The following is a 16,955-nucleotide window of genomic DNA, read 5'->3' as shown; positions in this document are numbered from 1 at the left end:
GTAGTACAAGAGTAGATCTACCACGAGATCAAGGACGCTAAACCCTAGAAGCTAGCCTATGGTATGATTGTTGTATGATGAAGTTGTCCTACGGACTAAAACCCTCCGGTTTATATAGACACCGGAGAGGGTTAGGGTTACACAAAGTCGGTTATCATGGTAGGAGATCTTGAATATCCGCATCGCCAAGCTTGCCTTACACGCCAAGGAAAGTCCCATCCGGACACGGGACGAAGTCTTCAATCTTGTATCTTCATAGTCCTGGAGTCCGGCTGAAGGTATAGTCCGGCTACCCGAACACCCCCTAATCCAGGACTCCCTCAGTAGCCCCTGAACCAGGCTTCAATGATGACGAGTCCGGCGCGCAGATTATCTTCGGCATTGCAAGGCGGGTTCCTCCTCCAAATTCTTCATAAAAGTTTGTAAACACTAAGAGTAGTGTCCGGCTCTGCAAAATAAGTTTCCACGTATTGCCACAGAGAGAATAATATTAACACAAATCTAATCTGCTGACGTATTCCGCAGTGTGACATCACATTACGGTCAAGCCTTTATTCAAATCGTTTTCACTTCTCCACCTCAGCGTGTTTTGCAAGGCGGTTTCCTTGGCACGTCTTGTCAAAGCAGAGAGCGTGTCCCCTTTATTTACGGGATTCTCATCAATACGGACGTGGGTAACCCAATCATGCCCGTTAGCATGTCTTCTCGATTAAAGGCGAGTCCCAAACGGTCACAGGGAGGGCTCCTGGTATTCAACCTCTTGTAAAGAGACCAAGGCCTTACTCCTTTTCTCCAATATCAAACAAGTCCGCCCGTCGCCTCGAGTTCCAACACCCTAGGCTCCAGATTCCAGGCGCTTCGGACCTTCGACAATGTCCGGTTCCGACCTTCAAGGCCGATGGATGCCCTCCTCCGTCACGGAGGAGGACGTGCTAAAGTTGAGAGAGGCTAAGTTCTTGACCGCCGAAATTTTGCATAGGTTGCCTGCTCAAAGGCAGGCTATTCCCAGTCCCCAGCCCGGTGAGAGCGTAGTGTTCATGTCTCACTTCCTTCGGGGTTAGGCTTCCCGATGGATCCCTTCGTGAGGGGGCTGATGTTCTATTATGGGTTGGAATTTCATGACTTAGCTCCGGAGTCCATCCTCCACATTTCCTCATTCATCGTTGTGTGCGAAGCGTTCCTCCGTGTTACTCCTCACTTCGAATTATGGCTCAAGACTTTTGGAGTGGAGCCGAAGATGATCGAGGGACGGCCCGCAGAGTGCGGAGGCGCTGTCATAAGTAAGAATGCTGATGCTCCATGGCCCGAGGGCTCTTTTCAAGAGGAGCTCGGCTTGTGGCAACGAGAGTGGTTCTATATCACCGCTCCCAGGAGCACCAAGTGGGTGGCGCCTCCTGCCTTTCGCTCGGGTCCCCCACCACGGCTAGCGTCATGGGTCAACAAAGGATTAGATTGGGAGTTATCCAAAGAAGTACCCTTGTTGCAGGGCTGCATTAGGGATCTCTTAGAAAGAGACCTCAACCTAGTCATGGTGACGCAGGTCATGCTGATTCGCCGAACACTGCTCGGAAAACGTCGCTCCCTTCGTCTGTGGGAGTTTAATCCGGAGGGGTCATGAGCTCTCCAGCATTTTATGGGCGCAACGCCCGTGGAGATGTATAAAATGTTCTTCGGATCACAAGCAATGTGTCCGGATTTGACCGAGGACGCAGGTTTAAGCTGCAATCACCCAGATACTCAAGTAAGTAACCTTGTGCCCGGACTCGCTATCCGTAAAATTGTCATAAACTCGCCCCTAAAAGAGCTGTCCTTTTAAACAGGAGTGGATAGCGAAGGCAAAGCTGATCAGGTGTCCGGCTCCCCTTCCTGAGACCAGGCCGGATCCCGTGCTAGTCAGGATGTTGAAGATCGTGCCTTTGGAGGGAAGTGAGGGGGAGGACAAGTAAACTATGGCCTCCTCGAAGGAGGCTGCTACGAAGGGAGGAACCGACAATTCCTCTCCTAAGGGGAAGAAGAGGGCCGCCTCTGACGACCCGGAGACCATGGCCTCAAAGCGGGGGAAAAAGTCCTCGTCAGAGGGTCTGACGCCGGGGAGATCCTCGGCCGAACTACGCCCTCAAAGGGATCAGCCCTCCAGCGAGCCGTAAGTAGAGAAAGATTTTCCTTTAGAGGGATGAGGGAAATCCTTGCTTTTCATCTGAGAAGATTAACCGAAATTTTACCTTGTAGCTCGGACCTTAGCCCTTCTCAGCAGAGCTCGTCTTCGGGGGATCTTCTTCCGGAGATGATGGAGAGTGGAACGCCTCCCCCTGTCGTACCACCTAGCGAGCCGGGCGACCCTGAGGTGTCGTCACGGAGGGTTTCTCCGAATCCGGCAGGGGTGGAAGGTAGCCATATGGCCCCCCAAGGTTCTCCGTGTCCGGCCTTCGATGGAGGTCATAGGACGAGTCCGACACCGTCCGATGCGCGGTCGGAGGAGCTGATGATTCTGCTGGGGCGAGCTTCTATCTCAGAGGAGCACCGTGCATTGATGGGCATGGTGATTGGAAGGATTTCGTCCGCGGAAAGCGGATTGCATGAGGCCGTCAGAAGTTTGCTGACGGGTTTTGAGGTACGTTTGATAATGTATTTCTTTGTCAGTTGTGCATAAACAAGATGCGCCCTGTGTAGATAGTAGCCCCTGAGACTCTGTGCGTTGTCAAAATTGACGGTGCGCAGAGGATCATAATCCCAGGTCTAAAATGTCGCCTTTGTATACAGGTGGCGAAGTGTCCGGAATCGAGTCGAACTGATGATTTTGCTGAACTAAGGCGGCAACTTGACGTGGCAGATGCCAACATCGCGCTCGTCAACAAGCGGCTTGATGAGGCTCAAGGTATGTAATTCCTCGGGCGGTATCTGGTAAGAGGAGATTTATGCCAGTATCTTACAATGTGTGTGCTTGACGCAGATGGTGCGGCCGCCGTGGAGAGTCTTCGCGCGGAACTTGCCCGAGCTAAGGAACAAGCCAGGAAAAGTGATGCGGCTGCCGCGAAGGCCCTTGAAGAGTTGAGAGCCGAACAGGCCGCTCATTGCCGAAGCAAGAAGGAGATGGCCGAGATGGCCGTGAAGTTAAAAAGCGTTGCTGACCGTTGCAAGCTTCTTGAGAAAGAAGACCGGGCGAGACAGACGGACTTAGAGAAGGCCGTTGCTGATGCCAAGGACACTCGCTCGACGATGAGAGCTGCGAAGGAGGAGCTGCGTCAGGCCGGACAGATTGCGGCTGGAAAGCCCTTTATGCTGCGGAGGAAGTTTTGCGATTCGAAGTTTGCTCCGTTGGACCGGAATTGGAGTGTGGAGGACACCTATCTGGATTTGGCAGCGAGTGTTGCTGATGCGATGGAATACTTTCGAGATCAAGAAGATCGCGAAGTGGAAAGGCTTTTCTGGTCGCAGTTCCAGAATCCAGAGCGTCCACTGGCAGTGGACGATCGTCTGGCTCAATGGGCCGAACTGAATAGATTGTCCGGACTCGCCATGAAGTACGTCATGGGTCATCTGTGGCCGGGGAGATCGGAGCCGAAGAGTTATTTCAGCTTGGTGCAGCAATTCCTTGACGCGGTGCCACGTATCAATGCGATGAAGAGGTCAGCATGCATAGAGGGCGCACGGATGGCTCTTGCCCGTGTCAAGACATACTGGGCAGAGATGGAGACCACCGTTGTTGCATCCCGAGATTCGGACAAAAGCCGAGTACCCTCCGAGCACTATTTTCAGGAAGTCCTTGAAGGCGCTCGTGTAATAGAGACGCAGTGCTTGAAGGATGCTATGTTCTGATAGCATATGTAATTATAAAGCAATATTTTGATGAATTGTAGTAGCCTTTTATACTTGTGCCTTCAAGTATTTGGAACACCTCCTGTGCGGCCGTTTTAAGATATATATACAAAATCTGAAAGATTGCAGTCGTTGGCTTCAGCCCCCACGCACATAGTGCGGGGGTGCTCGCAGAAGGCGCATTTTCACACTTAATCCAACGTCTTGGTCCTACAAAGGAGGTGATAGCGCAGCGAGCTAGGCAACCGGACTATAATGCTTTAACACTTTCACTTAGCCATAGGAGCTTGACAATGGGACTATTTAGGTAGCCCCTGGTGGCGACTGCGCTCGCCCGAATTCGGGGCGCGTATGTGCCTGGCCAGGAAACGGCCCTTCGTTAATGCGGAGGAATCCTACAGATTCTGGAGAGTCATCGAGTGGTTGACCAGTCTCACGCCATATCATGACAGTCGGTTTTCGGCTTTCTCTACTGAGGTGCTCGCCTGGCCGAACCAGGGCACAATCGCAGTAGTTCTCCTGGTGCCGCCTTAGCCGATAGAGCGGAACGTAAGGCGGCCGAACACAGGAGCCGGGCAACCCAACATTTGACCAAAATCATGACTCGGAGCTGATTCATATAAAGCCAAACTCGCGACGCCGAACACTCCCTAAGGTATTCGGTCTTTATGAGAGCGGGCGAGGTAACGCTTTGAGGTATAAGCCCCTAGTGTCCAGGTACGCGCAAGAATTCTGACGTGGCCACATGCCAAGACGCCAGCCTCCTCCTTGGTCATAGAACCAGGGGATGTATATCAACAAGAGACAGTAAAAAAGGTTTACGTAGGGTCTTAATCTGAAAAGAATCCTTCGAACGGGTCCATACTGCTCGTCTGCACCTGTGTCTCCATTGTGCCGTATCCTGGACGGGCGAAGCACGACGTTCATCTGTAAAAAGAGAGCAACTAAGTTGAAAAATGGGTGTGCCGAACAAAAGTTATATGAAATAAACAAAGTGTAAAGTAAAATATGGAAAATTGAGCTTTATTCTCTCTTATTTTATACGTGTGAAGCCCCTAGTGCAGGGGTATATGGCCACTAAGCCTTTATCAACGATACTTTTGTGCCGGACTCGTCTATCCGTGTCCGTGGTCTTAATGACCTGATCAGATGTTCTGGCTGGTGAAGCCATTGTATGGTGGGGCTGTTAAAGCGGCCGCACAATCCTCCGCTTGGGGGAGGCGCCCTCACTGCTTCCCCTTTAAGGAGATGATGCCGTGTGGACCAGGCATCTTAAGCGTAAGAGATGCATAATGCAGTATTGCGTTAAAGCGGGCGAAAGCTTCGCGTCCCAGTAATGCTTGATAGCGACTTGAGAATGGGACGATGTGGAAAGTCAGCTTTTCGCGACGGAAATTATCGGCAGAGCCGAAAATAACCTCGAGCCGGAGAAAACCCATGCAATGGGTGTCCGAACCTGGCGTTACTCCTTGAAAGGAGGTTTTGCTGTGGCGAATTCTTTTTGGGTCGATCCCCATGTGGCGGATTGAGTCCTGATATATCAGGTTGAGTCCGCTGCCACCGTCCATAAGGACATTTGAAAACTGGAGTCTGCCAATTATTGGATCGAGTACGAGGGCAGTCCAGCCTGGGTTCCTGATACTTCTAGAATAATCCATATGATCGAAGATGATTGGTTTTGACAACCAGTGGCGGGATTCCTTTGGGATAGGCCGTGGGGCGTGTACCTTTATGGGCACCGCACGTTTTGTTATGTGGAGTAAGTTTACTATTTTTACTTCTTGTGGGAAATTCTTTTGTTTCCTGGTACTCTGCTTTTGGGGTTCAACCTCGTCTTCACTTGGTGTGTCGAGCCCCTTGTGTTCGGCGTTGAGTCTGCCGGATTGTTTAAAAACCCAACAATCTCTGTGGGTATGGTTAGCAGGCTTTCCAGGAGTACTGTGTATTTGACTTATCCTATCCAAGATTTTGTTTAGGTTGGATAGGTCGTCCCTGTTATCTTGGAGGGGCGGCTTTTTCTGATTCTGTCGTGAGCTTTTGAATCCGGCGTTGATTGCCGTGCTCTTCGGACTTTTTTCCTTAGTCCGGTGACGGTCCTTATTGCGTCGCGGTTTTCCGTTTCCATCCCTAGTTTCGGATGTACTTGGGTCACTGGTGCTGCATCTTTCCAACCAGCTGTCCTCTCCTGCGCAAAAGCAGGTCATGAGGCTTGTTAGTACGGCCATTGTTCTTGGCTTTTCTTGGCCGAGGTGTCTGGCGAGCCATTCATCTCAGACATTATGCCTGAAAGCTGCTAAGGCTTCAGCGTCCGGACAGTCGACTATCTGATTCTTTTTAGTAAGAAATCTATTCCTGACTCTCTGGGTTGTTGAGTTATGTGACTAAGATCATCTGCATCTGGAGGGCGGACATAGGTCCCTTGAAAATTTGCTCGGAAAGCGTCCTCGAGCTCTTCCCAACTTCCGATTGTGTTTTCAGGAAGGCTTTTAAGCCAATGCCGGGCTGGCCCTTTAAGCTTGAGGGGTAAGTATTTTATGGCGTGGAGGTCATCTCCTCTAGCCATATGTATGTGGAGGATATAATCCTCGATCCAGACTCCAGGGTCTATTGTTCCATCGTATGCCTCTATGTTTGCGGGTTTGAATCCCGCTGGAAATTCCTAATCCAAGACCTCATCGGTGAAACATAGGGGGTGTGCGGCACCCCTGTATTTGGGTGTGCCGGATTCTGATAATGGCTTTATTGCATTGCTTACGAGAGCTTGCTTTCTTGGCCCGTAAATGGACCTGGCTGGGCCATGATGCGAATCCTTAAGTGGGTCCCATGCCGGTTTAAGTGCGGCGCTGCTTGCCACTTTATGCTAGCCATGGGGTCGTCTATCCGACCGTGTGGCTTTCTTACTTTTTGAATGCGAGGGCTCTAAGGCCTCCTCGTCAAATTCAGGCAGTAGCTTTCTCCTCGGATAGCTTTTAGTGCGGCGACTGTCGCCGTATTTGTCTGCGGTATTGATTACTTTACTCCATCTGATCCTGAGTGCATCTTCCGCAGTTTTTAGCTTCCGCTTCTGCTTTTTCAGGTTGCGTGTGGTTGCAACGAGCCGTTTATGGAGGTTCTTCTGCTTCGTGGGCTTGTCCGGCATAGGGTCGTCCGGAATGCCATTTTCACCGGGGGAGGGATGTTCGGTTTCTCTATCCGGGTTGTCCTATTCAGACGGTTGCTCTAAGGCATGCTCGTCGTCTACCGGCTCATCCTGCTCTATGGCTGGGTCTTTATCGAGGCGGGGCTTGGGTCGGTGTTTACGCCGACGCTTTGATTGTTTTTCGAGAGATCGATTCCTCTTTCCATCCCCGTTTTCCTCGTTGTTGCTTCCTATAAGGGTATCCACCATGTACACATCGTGAGATGAGGTGGCTGTCCAATGCCCTATAGGCGTTGGTTCTTGGTTGTCTCCTGCATCGTCGTCCATACCGTCGATGTCTTCGGAGTCGAAGTCGAGCATGTCGGTTAAGTCGTTGACAGTGGCTACGAAGTGGGTGGTGGGTGGGTTTTGAATTTCTTCATCATCTGAATCCCATCCTTGCTGACCGTAGTCCGGCCAGGGCTCTCCTGATAAAGAGAGAGATTTTAGCGAATTCAGGATGTCGCCGAAGGGCGAGTGCTGAAAGATGTCCGCGGCGGTGAACTCCATTATCGGCGCCCAATCAGATTCGATCGGCAGGGGCGCGGGGGGCTCGGAGTTCGGAAAGGAATCCGGCTCCTCGGAGTTGCGGGCCATGCGGAGTGCGGGGCTGGAGTTCGGCTCGATTGCCTCTGAGATCGCAGCCCCTGAGGCAGCGTCCAACCGCTGATCCTCGATCGGCATAGTAGGCTCCGAATCAATGGTCGGAACTGATGCGTGTGCGGCCTCCAAGGAGCTGTTCGGTGGCAGAGCCATATCATGCCCATCGAGATAGTGCGGCGCGCTTGGCTGTGGCTCGAATCCGTCGAAGATCAAGTCCCCACGGATGTCAGCCGAGTAGTTTAGGCTTCCAAATCTGACCTGATGGCTAGGGGCGTAGCTTTCGATCTGCTCAAGGTGGCCAAGCGAATTGGCCCGCAGTGCGAAGCCGCCGAACGCGAAGATCTGTCCGGGGAGAAAAGTCTCACCCTGGACTACATCGTTGTTGATGATCGAAGGAGCCATCGGGCCTAAAAGCGACAACACAGAGGAACTCTCAATGAAAGCACCAATGTCGGTGTCAAAACCGGCGGATCTCGGGTAGGGGGTCCCGAACTCTGCGTCTAGGCGGATGGTAACAGGAGACAAGGGACACAATGTTTTACCCAGGTTCAGGCCCTCTTGATGGAGGTAATACCCTACGTCCTGCTTGATTAATATTGATGATATGGGTAGTACAAGAGTAGATCTACCACGAGATCAAGGAGGCTAAACCCTAGAAGCTAGCCTATGGTATGATTGTTGTATGATGAAGTTGTCCTACGGACTAAAACCCTCCGGTTTATATAGACACCGGAGAGGGTTAGGGTTACACAAAGTCGGTTATAATGGTAGGAGATCTTGAATATCCGCATCGCCAAGCTTGCCTTCCACGCCAAGGAAAGTCCCATCCGGACACGGGACGAAGTCTTCAATCTTGTATCTTCATAGTCCTGGAGTCCGGCTGAAGGTATAGTCCGGCTACCCGAACACCCCCTAATCCAGGACTCCCTCACTACCCACAAAAGTTAGACAAATGTGAAGCTTTTGAGCGTGTGAGAGGACCTGGCGCTTTGATGTCATTGATGATCTTTTCAACTTGCACTTGTTTTGCAATGCGAGGATGAGCTAGTTGTCGTTGAAGAGTTTGATCAGCGTTTTCTTCAGCACCATTTTCTTCAGCATTTTCTTCAGGTGCATTAGCTCGATGTTCTTCATGTTCTGGAATGAATTCTTTAGTAGGAATGACATCCTCAGTAGCCTTGAACTTGATAGTTTCCTCAGGTGCTGGTTCATCTATCATAGTAGGTAGGTGCTCTCTTTGCGAGCCATTAGTTTCATCGAACCGCACGTCTACAGTTTCAACAACTTTGTGAAGAATGTTGTTGAAGACTCTGTAGGTGTGCGAGTCCTTTCCGTAACCAAGCATAAAACCTTCATGTGCTTTCGGTGCAAATTTTGAGTTGTGATGAGGATCTCTAATCCAACATTTAGCACCGAAGACTTTGAAATAACTTACATTGGGTTTCTTATCAGTGAGGAGTTCATAGGCAGTCTTTTTGAAGAATTTGTGAAGATATACTATGTTGATGATGTGACACGCAGTATCAGTTGCCTCAGTCTAGAAACGACGAGGCGTTTTGTATTCATCAAGCATAGTGCGAGCCATCTCAGCAAGAGTCCTGTTCTTGCGCTCCACGACGCTGTTCTGCTGAGGAGTGTAAGGAGCAGATAACTCATGAGTGATACCAAGTTCATCAAGATAGTCATCGAGACCAGAATTCTTGAACTTAGTGCCATTGTCACTTCTGATGTGCTTGATCTTCACACCAAAGTTAGTTGAAGCCCTCGAGGAAAATCGTTTGAAGACTTCCTGCACTTCATGTTTGTAAGTAACAAGGTGTACCCATGTGTAACGAGAATAATCATCAACAATAATGAAGCCATATTGAGATGCTTCATTTGAGATAGCAGAATAATGATTAGGACCAAAGAGATCCATGTGAAGCAATTCAAATGGGCGAGTGGTGGTCATGATAGTCTTCGCTAGATGCTTGGCCTTGGTCATCTTCCCAACTTCACAGGCTCCGCATAGGTGATCCTTGAGGAATTTGACATTCTCGATGCCAATGACATGCTTCTTCTTCGCAAGCGTGTGCAAATTCCTCATGCCTGCATGACCAAGTCGTCGATGCCAGAGCCAGCCTTCTGAAGCTTTTGCAAGTAGGCACACGGCTGGTTGTGGTCCTGTAGAGAAATCAACAATATACAGGTCTCCTCTCCTAAAGCCTTCGAAGACTTTGGAATTGTCAGCTTCCATAACCACAACACAACGGTACTTGCCAAAGACAACAACCATATCAAGATCACAAAGCATTGAGACAGACATAAGGTTGTATCCTAAGGACTCAACAAGCATGACTTTGTCCATGTGTCGATCCTTTGTAATTGCAACCTTACCTAGACCCAATACCTGACTTTTGCCTTTGTCAGCAAAGATGATATGCTTCAGATGCGACAGAGATAATGGAGCATCCATCAATAGATTCTTGTCACCAGTCATGTGGTTTGTACATCCACTATCAAGGACCCACTCAGTGGATTTGGGTTGATCATCCTGCAGATGAATTAGTGCAGCTTACAAACTCATGTACTTCATCAGTGAAGAATATGACATCAATTCATCAGATCAATTTCATCAAGTAAAAGAACTGATAAAGCAATATGAGGACGTGGGAAATGAAAGTTCATTTCTTCATGCTTAGCCCGCGTCCTATCAGGCATGCTCAGGTCTCCAGCAAATTCTTCAGACGATTACGTGCGTCTGGAGACCTGACCCTGCAGAAGAGATTAGTTCTTTTTCTTCACCACCCACATCTGAGGGGTGGCAAAGAGTTCATCATTCTGCGAGCTCCATATGAGAAGGATGGCATAGAAGCCAATCCATTCCGTTTCACATAATATGGGTTAGAGTAAGCATATGAGTAAGCAGAGAAATTCTTCGAGGACTTATGGACATAATGATTTGAAGAATAATGCACATATCCATAATCCTTAGATCTTCCCTACGAAACAGACGGGTTAGCATGATGATGTTCATATGAGGACTTTGATCCATATGACGAATTTGGTCCGTATGAGGAATTTGATCTAGGGTTCCTATTCTTCACAGGTGGCGTCATGATGACATTCACCTGAAGATTTTCAAGACATCTTTTGGGAACCCAGATTTTCTTCATAGGGGAGCCGTTCCTGCAGTTAGTGCCAATATATCTAGCAAATACTTCACCATTCTGATTTTTGAATAGCTTATAGTTGGAGTCAATTGACTCATCATCAGAATGAGGAGATTCACATGCAAATCCAGATAAGTTAGATGGATCAACTGGAGGTCCCTTTGCAGCAACCCATGTAGTTTTGGGGTATTGCTCAGGCTTCCAATATGTACCATCAGCATTGAGTTTCCTCTCAAAGGCGATACCCTCTTTCCTAGGGTTCCTGTTGAGGATCTGCTTTTTAAGCACATCACAAAGAGCTTGATGCCCTTTGAGGCTTTTGTACATGCCTGTCGTGTACAATTCCTTCAGCCCTGCATTGTCAGTGATACTAGCAATGTCCTCATATGAGGAATTAGTGATAGCAGAGGCATGTGAAGAATTTGAAACATTAGCAGCATTTGAACATTCAGGTGAAGAATTAGCAGATTCACGTTCAATGCACTTCAAGCATGGAGGAACAAATTCTTCCTGAGATACGCTGATTTGTTCAGCAAGTAATGAATCGCGCTCCTTCTGAAGATCTTCATAACTCACTCTTAGCTTCTCAAGGTCTTGCTTTCTTTGAAGAAATTCATAAGAAAGCTTCTCATGATTCGATAAGAGAGTGTTATGTTGATCTTGAAGGGTGTCATACTTAGTATGAAGTCTCTGAAGACTTTCAGCCAAAGCTTTTGACTGATCCATTTCCTCACCCAACATATCATCGCTCTTGTTTAGCATATAGTGAGATTTTTCCAAAGCTCTTTGTTGTTTAGTAGCAAGGGAAGCAAGTTTAACATAGCTGGGTCCAAATTCATCACCAGATTCATCATCACTGGACTCGGATAGGTAGCATTTAGTTACCTCAGCATCTTTTGCCATAAGGCATGATGCAGAAGATGATGATTCTGGTTCGAATGTCATCGTTTTGAGAGATTCCTTGAAGTCCTCAAACCAAGGATCATGACAAGTTCGATGACCTTCATAGACCTCAGAGAGACGGTCCTAGATGAGCTTCGCGTGATCGAGATGCATGATATTGCTGCACTGATTTTGTGATAGGCTGGAGCAGATGACATCCTTCGCCGTGAGGTTGAGAAGAGTATACTTGTGAATGTCATCAGCATCCGCCATCTTGCACAGATCAGTCAGGCCAATCTCAGTGACGGTCCACAACTCGCTGTTCATAGCCATGAGGCGTTTCTTCATCATGGCCTTCCACTTGGGATACTCGTGACCGTCAAAGATGGGGCATGTCACCTTCATCATACCTGCGGTCGACATAACTAAAACTCCAGGCGGTTAAACCAAAATCACACAGAACAAGGGAGTACCTCGCTCTGATACCAATTGAAAGTGCGTTATATCGACTAGAGGGGGATGAATGGGCGATTTTTATGAAATTCTTCACTGAGGAATTTGCTGGTGAGGAAATTCCTTAGCGAAGAACTACTAGCAGCGGAATAAGTACTCAAAAGTAAACACAACAGAATACAAGCATAGTCATCATGATGAAATGAAGACAGGCACAGAGTACAGGAAGCGTAATCACAGGATAACTCAGGATGAAGACAAACAGACTGAAGAAATTGAACTGAGGAAATTGAGAAAGTCTTCAGTCAAAGTCTTCAAACACAGATATGAACAAACATACAGCACAGCTATGAGGAAATGAAAGAGTTGAGGAAATAAAACCAGTAAGCTCGGTGAAGACAATGATTTGGTAGACCAGTTCCAACTGATGTCTCGGTTGTATGTCTGGTTGGAGCGGCTGAGTATTTAAACTCGAGGACACACAGTCCCGGACACCCAGTCAAGGACACTTAGTCCAAGACACCCATTCCTCACCATATTCTCCTTGAACTAAGGTCACACAGACCTCGTCCAATCACTCGTGATAAGTCTTCAGGCGACTTCCAAACCTTCACAAACTTGGTCACTCGGCGATCCACAATTCCTCTTGGATGCTCTAGACCATGACGCCTAACCGTCTGGAAGAAGCACAGTCTTCAAAGGTAACAAGCGTCGGATCCACTCAGGATCAATCTCTTCAGTGATGCTCAATCACTTGGGTTTTGTAGGTGTTTGGGTTATGGGTTTTTGGTTTTTACTTACTTGATGATTTTCGCTCAAAGTCCTCGAAGGATGGGTTGCTCTCAAATGACAAGTGTTAGTTTCTCTCGGAGCAGCCAACCAGCTAGTGGTTGTAGGGGGCGGCTATTTATAGCCTAGGGAGCAGCCCGACATGATAAGATATAAATGCCCTTCAATGATATGACCGTTAGGTGGATAGATATTTTGGGACAACTGGCGCATAGCACAGCAACGGTCAGAATTTTGAGTAGCAAAATCCTCAGGGCTATCATGTTCCTCACTGTGTAGGCAATCCGCACTAGCGAATTCCTAACTCCTCGGTCAGGACAAATTCCTCAGAGACCAGAAGAACTTCGTCTCTGTCACTGAAGAAATTGACTGAACTGTATGAGATTTCCAATGGCTTCACTCGAAGGGATTGGTAGGTGTAGGATTTGAGTTGAGCATCACATGGAAATTTTTCCTTAGTATTTCCTCGACCCCCTTTAACAGTACGGTGTTTCCTATGACTCAAGAAAGAGAAAAACAAAACTATGAAAACAAAAGTCTTCAAGCTTCATATTTCTCGCATGAATACCAAGTCTTCACGGACACACCAATTTCTTCACTTTCAAAGTCTTGATGAAAGTCTTCAGAAATACCAAAATCTTCAGTCGAAGATATTCATTTTTAGGGGTCGACTTTTCCTGTAAATATCAAACTCCTCATAGACTTATAGACATGTGTACACTCACACACGCATTAGTCCCTTAACCTATAAGTCTTCAATACACCAAAATCACTAAGGGGCACTAGATGCACTTACAGTTGAATAGATGAATCTGAGATTGTGTGATGCATATCGTATAATCATGCCCACGGATACTTGAGGTGACATTGGAGTATCTAGGTGACATTAGGGTTTTGGTTGATTTGTATCTTAAGGTGTTATTCTAGTACGAACTCTAGGGCTGTTTGTGACACTTATAGGAATAGCCCAACGGATTGATTGTAAAGAATAACTTTGAGGTGGTTTTCTACCCTACCATAATCTCTTTCTTCGTTCTCCGCTATTAGTGACTTTGGAGTGACTCTTTGTTGCATGTTGAGGGATAGTTTTATGATCCAATTATGTTAGTATTGTTGAGAGGACTTGCACTAGTGAAAGTATGAACCCTAGGCCTTGTTTCAACACATTGCAATACCGTTTACGCTCACTTTTATCATTAGTTACCTTGCTGTTTTTATAATTTCAGATTACAAAAACTATTATCTACTATCCATATTGCACTTGTATCACCATCTCTTCGCCGAACTAGTGCACCTATACAATTTACCATTGTATTGGGTGTGTTGGGGACACAAGAGAATCTTTGTTATTTGGTTGAAGGGTTGCTTGAGAGAGACCATCTTCATCCTACGCCTCCTACAGATTGATAAACCTTAGGTCATCCACTTGAGGGAAATTTGCTACTATCCTACAAACCTCTGCACTTGGAGGCCCAACAACGTCTACAAGAAGAAGGTTGTGTAGTAGACATCAAGCTCTTTTCTGGCGCTGTTGCCAGGGAGGTTAGCGCTTGAAGGTATATCTTTAGATCTTGCAATCGAGTCTTTGAGTTTTGTGTTTTATCACTAGTTTAGTTTATAAAAGAAAACTATAAAAATGGAATTGAGTTTGTCTCATACGCTTCACCTTTTTAATATCTTTAGTAAGTATGATGGAAAGGATAATTGTGCTCAAGTGCTAGAAGAAGAAATCTATAAAATGTTTGACACTAAATATTTGAATGATGAGCATGATTGCAATGTTGTTAGTATGAATTCCTTGAATATCCATGATGCTAATGATATGCATAGCCACAAGCTTGGGGAAGCTATGTTTGATGAAGAAGATATTTTTTGTGCCCCAAGTTTTGATGAGCAAATTTATTATGATGAAAGCATGCCTCCTATCTATGATGACTATTGTGATGACACTTATGCTTTAAAGAATAATGATAACCATGAAACTTGTCCTCTTGATTTCAATTTTCAATCCCATGATAGTTACTTTGTTGAGTTTGCTCCCACTACTATTCATGAGAAGAAGTTTGCTTATGTGGAGAGTAGTAAATTTTATATGCTTGTAGGTCATGAAAAGAATGCTTTAGGTGCTGGTTATATTTTTAAATTCATTCATGATTCTACTGAAAATTATTATGAGGGAGGAACATATGCTTGTAGGAATTGCAATAATACCAAGTTTCCTCTCTATGTGCTTAAAATTTTGAAGTTATGCTTGTTTTACCTTCCTATGCAAGTTGATTCTTGTTCCCACAAGTTGTTTGCTCACAAAATTCCTATGCATAGTAATTATGTTAGACTTAAATGTGCTAGTCATATTCTTCATGATGCTCACTTTATGTTTCAATTCTTATCTTTTATGTGAGCATCGTTGAAATCACCATGCCTAGCTAGGGGCCTTAAACGATGGCGCTTGTTGGGAGGCAACCTAATTTTATTTTTATTCCTTCCTTTTTGTTCCTGTTTAGTAATAAATAATTCATCTAGCCTCTGGTTAGATGTGGTTTTATTCTTTTAATTAGTGTTTTTGCCAAGTAGAACCTTTGGGAAGACTTGGGTGAGGTCTTTATGATCATGCTGTCAAAAACAGAAACTTTAGCGCTTACGAGAATTTCTGCCATTTTTATTTGGAGAGTGCAATTTAGTTAATTCTTTTTGCAGATGATTAATAGAGAAATTCCTCAGGTTCATAATTTATTTTAGTATTTTTGGTGTTCCAGAAGTATACGTTTGATCCAGATTACTACAGACTGTTCTGTTTTTGACAGATTCTGTTTTCTATGTGTTGTTTGCTTATTTTGATGAATCTATGAGTAGTATCGGAGGGTATGAACCATAGATATGTTTTAATACAGTAGGTTTAACACCAATATAAATAAAGAATGAGTTCATTAAAGTACCTTGAAGTGGTGATTTATTTTCTTATACTAACGGAGCTCACGAGTTTTCTACTTTAAGTTTTGTGTTGTGAAGTTTTCAAGTTTTGGGTAAGGATTCGATGGACTATGGAATAAGGAGTGGAAAGAGCCTAAGCTTGGGGATGCCCAAGTTACCCCAAGGTAATATTCAAGGACAACCAAGATCCTAAGCTTGGGGATGCCCCGGAAGGCATCCCCTCCTTCGTCGTCGTTCATCGGTAACTTTACTTGGAGCTATATTTTTATTCACCACATGATATGTGTTTTGCTTGGAGCGTCAATTTATTTTGTTAGGATTTGCTTGCTGTTATTTAGAACATTGTCTTGCATCTTTTATTTCAATAAAAGTGGCATTGATAGCCTTTACTATGCCTATGTTACAAGTATACATGCTGCTGTTTGAAAACAGAAAGTTTACCGCTGTTGCAATAATTCCCTAGAAAAGTAAGAATGTGATAAAATGTTGAAACCTTTTGAATATTAAGCTCTGATAAATTTACTACAGTGGGAATTTTATTTCATAATTTTTGGAGCTAGGGAAGTGTGGATGTTGCTGTATTCTTTATAGACTATCCTGTTTAGGAAGATTGCTGTTATGTTTGCATTGTCTGCATATGTTTGCTTCTTTAATGATTCTATTTTAGGATAGGACTATAAATATGCAGAGGCATTTAGTATGCAATGTTGATTAATAATTTTAGTGATTTGCTACAGTAGAGTATGATAAGGTTTTGTCAATGGTTTATACTAACTTATCTCACGAGTCCTTGTTGAGTTTTGTGTGGATGAAACTTTTGAGATTCAGGGAGACCGTGATATGAGAGGAATTAAGGAGACACAAAATCTCAAGCTTGGGGATGCCAAAGGCACCCCAAGATAATATCTCAAGAAGTCTCAAGCGTCTAAGCTTGGGGATGCCCCGGTTGGTATCCCACCTTTCTTCTTCAACAACTATCGGTTAGTATCGGTTGATCCTAAGTTTTTGCTTCTTCACATGATGTTTGCTATTCTTAGAATGTCATTTTATTTTGCTTTGCTTGCTGTTTGAATATAATAACAAGATCTGAAATTATTAAATGTTAGAGAGTCTTCACATAGTTGCATAATTATTCGACTACTCACTGATCT

Source organism: Triticum aestivum, chromosome 1A (genome assembly GCF_018294505.1).
Source record: "Triticum aestivum cultivar Chinese Spring chromosome 1A, IWGSC CS RefSeq v2.1, whole genome shotgun sequence".
Taxonomy (NCBI): Eukaryota; Viridiplantae; Streptophyta; class Magnoliopsida; order Poales; family Poaceae; genus Triticum; species Triticum aestivum.
Note: the sequence above shows the minus strand (reverse complement) of the source record.